Genomic DNA, 5041 nt, shown 5'->3' with positions numbered 1-5041 from the left:
ATGTCTGGTGCAGCAGTAGAAAATTTCAGGCTCCCGGGGAGTAAAAGGGGTTTTTTATTTAAATAGTTTTGTTTTTTTTTTTTCTTTTACTCCCCGGGAGCCTGAAAGTTTCTACTGCTGCATCTTTAATCTAAAGCTAGAAAGGAAGACAAAAGTAAAGAGGAAATAGAGGAAAGATTCAGGGAAAAGAGAGAGAGGGAAAAGAAAGAGAGAGAGAGAGAGGGAAAATAAAGAGAGGGAGAGGGAAAATAAAGACAGAGAGAGAGAGAGAGAGAGAGGGAAAAGACAGAGAGAGAGAGAGACAGAGAGAGGGAAAAGACAGAGAGAGAGAGAGGGAAAAGACAGAGAGAGAGAGAGAGGGAAAAGACAGAGAGAGAGAGAGAGAGAGAGGAGGAGAGAGGGAAAAAGACAGAGAGACGAGAGAGAGAGAGAGGGAAGAGAGAAGAGAAGAAGAGAGAGAGAGAGAGAGAGAGAGAGGGGGGAAAAGACAGAGAGAGAGAGAGAGAGAGGGGGAAAAGACAGAGAGACAGAGGAGACAGAGAGAGAGAGAGGGAAAAGACAGAGAGGGAAAAGACAAGTAGAGAGAACAGAGGGAAATAGAGAAAACAGAGACAAAGAAGTAGAGAGGAAGAAGCAAGAAGATGGAGAAAAAAAAGGGCAAGAGGGGAAAAAACCAAAGGAATGGCAGAGAGGGAAAAGGAAAAGGAGAGGGAGAAACTGAAAAAGAGGAGTTAAAGAAAAGGGGTTAGGATTGAAGTGGAAATTTAGGGTTAGAGTGGGAAAGGAAAGGAATAGGAGCAAAAAAGACAAACCAAGAAAAAGGAGAACGCAGAGAGGAAAAGAAGAAAGAAGAGTTAGAGTTATAGAGAAAAGGAAATAAAGTGCAAAGTATAGAGAAAAGAGAGAAAAATAAAGACGGTCACAGACAAATAGTGAAATGGACAAACAGAAAAAAGGAGGCAGATGGAAATACAGTTACATTGGCAGAGACGCAGAGCTAGAAAGAGTGAGAAACAGAAACAAAAGGTTAGGGACAGATGGAGCTTAAGTCAAGTTAGAAATAGAAAAGTAAAGTAAAGTGAGGAGCAAAACGAAGAAATAGAGTGGAAGAAAATGACCGCACCGCAACAAAAGAAGGCGGGAGCCGGGGTCAGGGTAGGGAGAGGGCGGGGGTTATCTTTATTAGGGTTGATTCAACTTTATTAAATGAATATTTTAATTTACACTTCGGCAAAATACATGGAAACAGTGTATAGAAATGTGAGTACAGATACAATCTATGGACGCACTGGTAAAAGTCAGATTTACAGACAGAGCGATACAGGGAAATGCAGCAATAATGCAAATACACAATACAGAGCAATACGACACAAAACACATATTAACACGATATGATGACCTTTTCCCTCTTTTCATTACATGTTGATTTATTGTCACAGGAAACCCAAAACAACACAAGCGCACGGCAAACAACGTTCATCTACCGCTAACAGCCCCTTCCGACACAACCTCAACATCGCTCTCGTCGCGACTGCTAAACTACACCCCGGCAATCGTTGGTCCTCGGGAACGTGGTTCCCAAGAGCCTCCGAGAAATTCTCCTGCCTGACAAAAACCCCGGTCCCTGGACGGTCCGCGCCCAAACTTTGGCGATGAATCTCACCTCGCAGACCGGCCGGGACCGAGGAAAAAAAAAACCCAGCCGGGGGGAAAAAAAAAAACCCCCCGGCTGGGGATTTTTTTATTCTAAATTTATAAATTAGTTGAAAAACCTGAAAAGCAAAAGTCATACAAGGTTAGAACCCTTCAACACACACATACAAACACACACATACACACACGCTTCCTTCAGCTTACACACAAACCCAACATCGCTCACATCCCAATCGCTCTGCTAACACCTGGCACGCATTCACACAGCTCCTGGGGAACGTGGTTCCCAAGAGCCTCCGAGAAATTCTCCTGCCTGACAAAAACCCCGGTCCCTGGACGGTCCGCGCCCAAACTTTGGCGATGAACGTCGCCTCGCAGACCGGCCGGGACCGAGGAAAAAAAAAACCCAGCCGGGGGGAAAAAAAAAAAACCCCCGGCTGGGGATTTTTTTATTCTAAATTTATAAATTAGTTGAAAAACCTGAAAAGCAAAAGTCATACAAGGTTAGAACCCTTCAACACACTCAGACACACACACACTCAGACACACACTCAGACACACACTCAGACACACACTCAGACACACACTCAGACACACACTCAGACACACACTCAGACACACACTCAGACACACACTCAGACACACACTCAGACACACACTCAGACACACACACACTCAGACACACACACACTCAGACACACACACACTCAGACACACACACACTCAGACACACACACACTCAGACACACACTCAGACACACACTCAGACACTCAGTCAGACACACACGCTTCCTTCAGCTTACACACAAACTCAACATCGCTCACGTCACAATCGCTCTGCTACCCCCAGCACGCATTCACACAGCTCCTTGGGAATGTGGTTCCCCGGAGCCTCTGAGAAATTGTCCTGCCTGACGAAAACCCCGGTCCCTGGCCGGTCCGCACCCAAACTTTGGCGATGAACGTCGCCTCGCAGACCGGCCGGGACAGAGGACAAAAAAACCCAGCCGGGGGGAAAAAAAAAAAACCCCCCGGCTGGGGATTTTTTATTCTAAATTTATAAATTAGTTGAAAAACCTGAAAAGCAAAGGTCATACACACAACATTAGATTCAGCCAGCATGCACTCACACGCGCAAAGACAAGCGGACACAGACAGACAACCGCGTGCTCTCACACATGCTCACGCACGCTTCCAACTTAAACACTCGCTGCAGCCTCTACTTGAAACATGGAGAACGTGCTTTGACGCGTCTTCCGGCTGCCTCTCCTTGACGTCAAATGGTAGATTCTGGGGAAATCGGTAGCCTGAGGCACCTGTGAGACGAGAGGCAGTGGTCAACAAGTGGCTATCTGACAGCTAGGACTTATCCCCGCTCTGGGCCAATAAGTTTTCTACCCAAAATCCCATAGAAGACAGATGAACAGTAAAGTTTTTGTAACCGTTCTACCTAGCTGTGACTACGTGCCAGGGCAGGGCAGCTCCAATCATAAAAGGTACAATATAAGTACACGCAATATAAGCCGATGCATACAGTAGAAGCATACGTATAGTGTAAGTACAGACAACGTAAGCTGACATAGGTACAGACGATAAAAGTACACACAATATAAACCAGCATAGGCACATACAATGTAAGTACAAGCAATATAAGCCAACCCAGGTACACGCAATATAAGTACACACAATATAAGCCAACATAATTACAGACAATATAAGTACATACAATATAAGCCGACGCAGGTACACGCAATATAAGTACACACAATATAAGCCAACATAATTACAGACAATATAAGTACAGACAATATAAGCCGACGCAGGTACACGCAATATAAGTACACACAATATAAGCCAACATAATTACAGACAATATAAGTACATACAATATAGGCCAACACAGGTAGATACAGTATAAACCAGGACTTGAGATAACTCTCTGGAGGATTAATTCTTGAGCCCTATACCCTTTGAGAAGATGGAACCTACAGAACTACTGCAGTCAAGTGAGGAGGATGTAAGACACTCCCTCTAGAAGTCCAAGAGAATGGCATGGACAAAAAGGCACTACCAAAGCTGGTAGTGAGAAGGAAGATGGATGAGGACATCTTGTGTAATCCTTCCTGTCTCAGAGTCAAGATGTAAAGGTGTCAGAATAAGCGAAGGAACGTGAGGAAAATACGGCCAATATGGCACGAAATAGTGCCGATATAGTGTCAAGATGGAACAAAGGCCTATGACGTGGAAGACAGTGGACACAGACTACATAACACAGACACAGACGACATAACAGACACAGATAACATAACACAGAGACAAGTGGAAACCGCCTGGCACTTTCACCTTATGGACCTGAGATTCCTAGCACAAGATGAGCCAGGGGCCGATGATGACGAAGGAAAGAAAGCCCTATGGCGATAGCACGTGATGATGAAATGTAACTCGTTAAAAGAAGTCAGTGCCCAAGCAGTTAAGAGGATGCTCGAGAGGCTCGGTAGGCCTAGAGAAGGAAGCGGACTGCCGGGTGACTGTGGCCGTAGCTCCGGACCTGAAGGTGAGCTCCTCGGGTGAAAGATCCGTGACGACGTCGAGTCGAAGAAGGCTGATGATGCAAAGTTTACAAGAATGTGGAGATGGGTTGGAACTGCCCTGCCCGGCAAAGGCTCTGGTAAGGCTGAGGAGAAACCCTCTCCCTTTACTTTCAGAGAGTCTGTCCCACTACAGACCTCTCCGCTAAGCTGACATCAAATTGCCCCCTGTGATAGTAAAGGTTTTTCCCCTTCTCCCAACTACTGGCCCCGACACTTAGCTTTTGGAAATTGAGCTGACAAAATCCATTGTTGGTTGGACGTGGACATCGAGATGTTCTCCGCGTGTGCTTCGGTGCTGCCGTTTCCAAACTTGGGCTACAAACCTCCTCAGGGTACCTAAGGCGAAACAGAAAAAGTGACTATTGCCCTCAAAAGGAGTAATCCCTGGGCCTCCTCCACACTGCTGCCTTAGCTCACCTCAAATTTGATTTGACTCCGGAGGCTGCCCAGAAGATACCTGCAAAAAGAAAAAGGTAGACGCTTAGCATGCTGCTGCTTAAAACTGACCTATGAGTCACCCTGCATAAATGCAGACTCACCTGCTCTCCTCTGTTCCTTGCCATGCCTAGGGCAGCAACAGCACCTGCAAAGAAACAAAGCAGAAAAGCATGCTCAGATACTGTGAAAACACAACCGCCCTAATCTGACAAGTGTGCCACACTGATACCTTAAGCTTGCACCCACCTGGCATGGGCATGCTCATCCAGGATAGACTGCAAGTGGACCACCTAAAATAAAAAAAATAGTGGATGCTTAGAGCTGCACCAGAAACTGAGACCTCAGCAACAACAACTACT

General features: G+C 45.9%; 2 long non-coding RNA genes across 2 annotated transcripts; both read right to left on the bottom strand.

Moving 5' to 3' along the window:
- Positions 1 to 1150: 1150 nt before the first annotated feature.
- On the bottom strand, positions 1151 to 2110 carry LOC127060224 (uncharacterized). The gene is made up of 2 exons (XR_007778989.1): positions 2020 to 2110; positions 1151 to 1658 (listed from the first exon to the last, which is right to left on the bottom strand). It is a non-coding gene; the product is annotated as an uncharacterized LOC127060224 (long non-coding RNA).
- A 2347-nt stretch (positions 2111 to 4457) lies between these two features.
- LOC108962356 (uncharacterized) lies at positions 4458 to 4977 on the bottom strand. Its single transcript, XR_007778988.1, has 4 exons — positions 4929 to 4977; positions 4784 to 4827; positions 4662 to 4701; positions 4458 to 4580 (listed from the first exon to the last, which is right to left on the bottom strand). It is a non-coding gene; the product is annotated as an uncharacterized LOC108962356 (long non-coding RNA).
- Between the last annotated feature and the right edge of the window lie 64 nt (positions 4978 to 5041).

This window comes from Serinus canaria, chromosome 17, assembly GCF_022539315.1.
Source record: "Serinus canaria isolate serCan28SL12 chromosome 17, serCan2020, whole genome shotgun sequence".
Lineage (NCBI taxonomy): Eukaryota > Metazoa > Chordata > Aves > Passeriformes > Fringillidae > Serinus > Serinus canaria.
The sequence above is the reverse complement of the archived record's forward strand: the minus strand, read 5'-3'. Positions and strand labels throughout refer to the sequence as shown.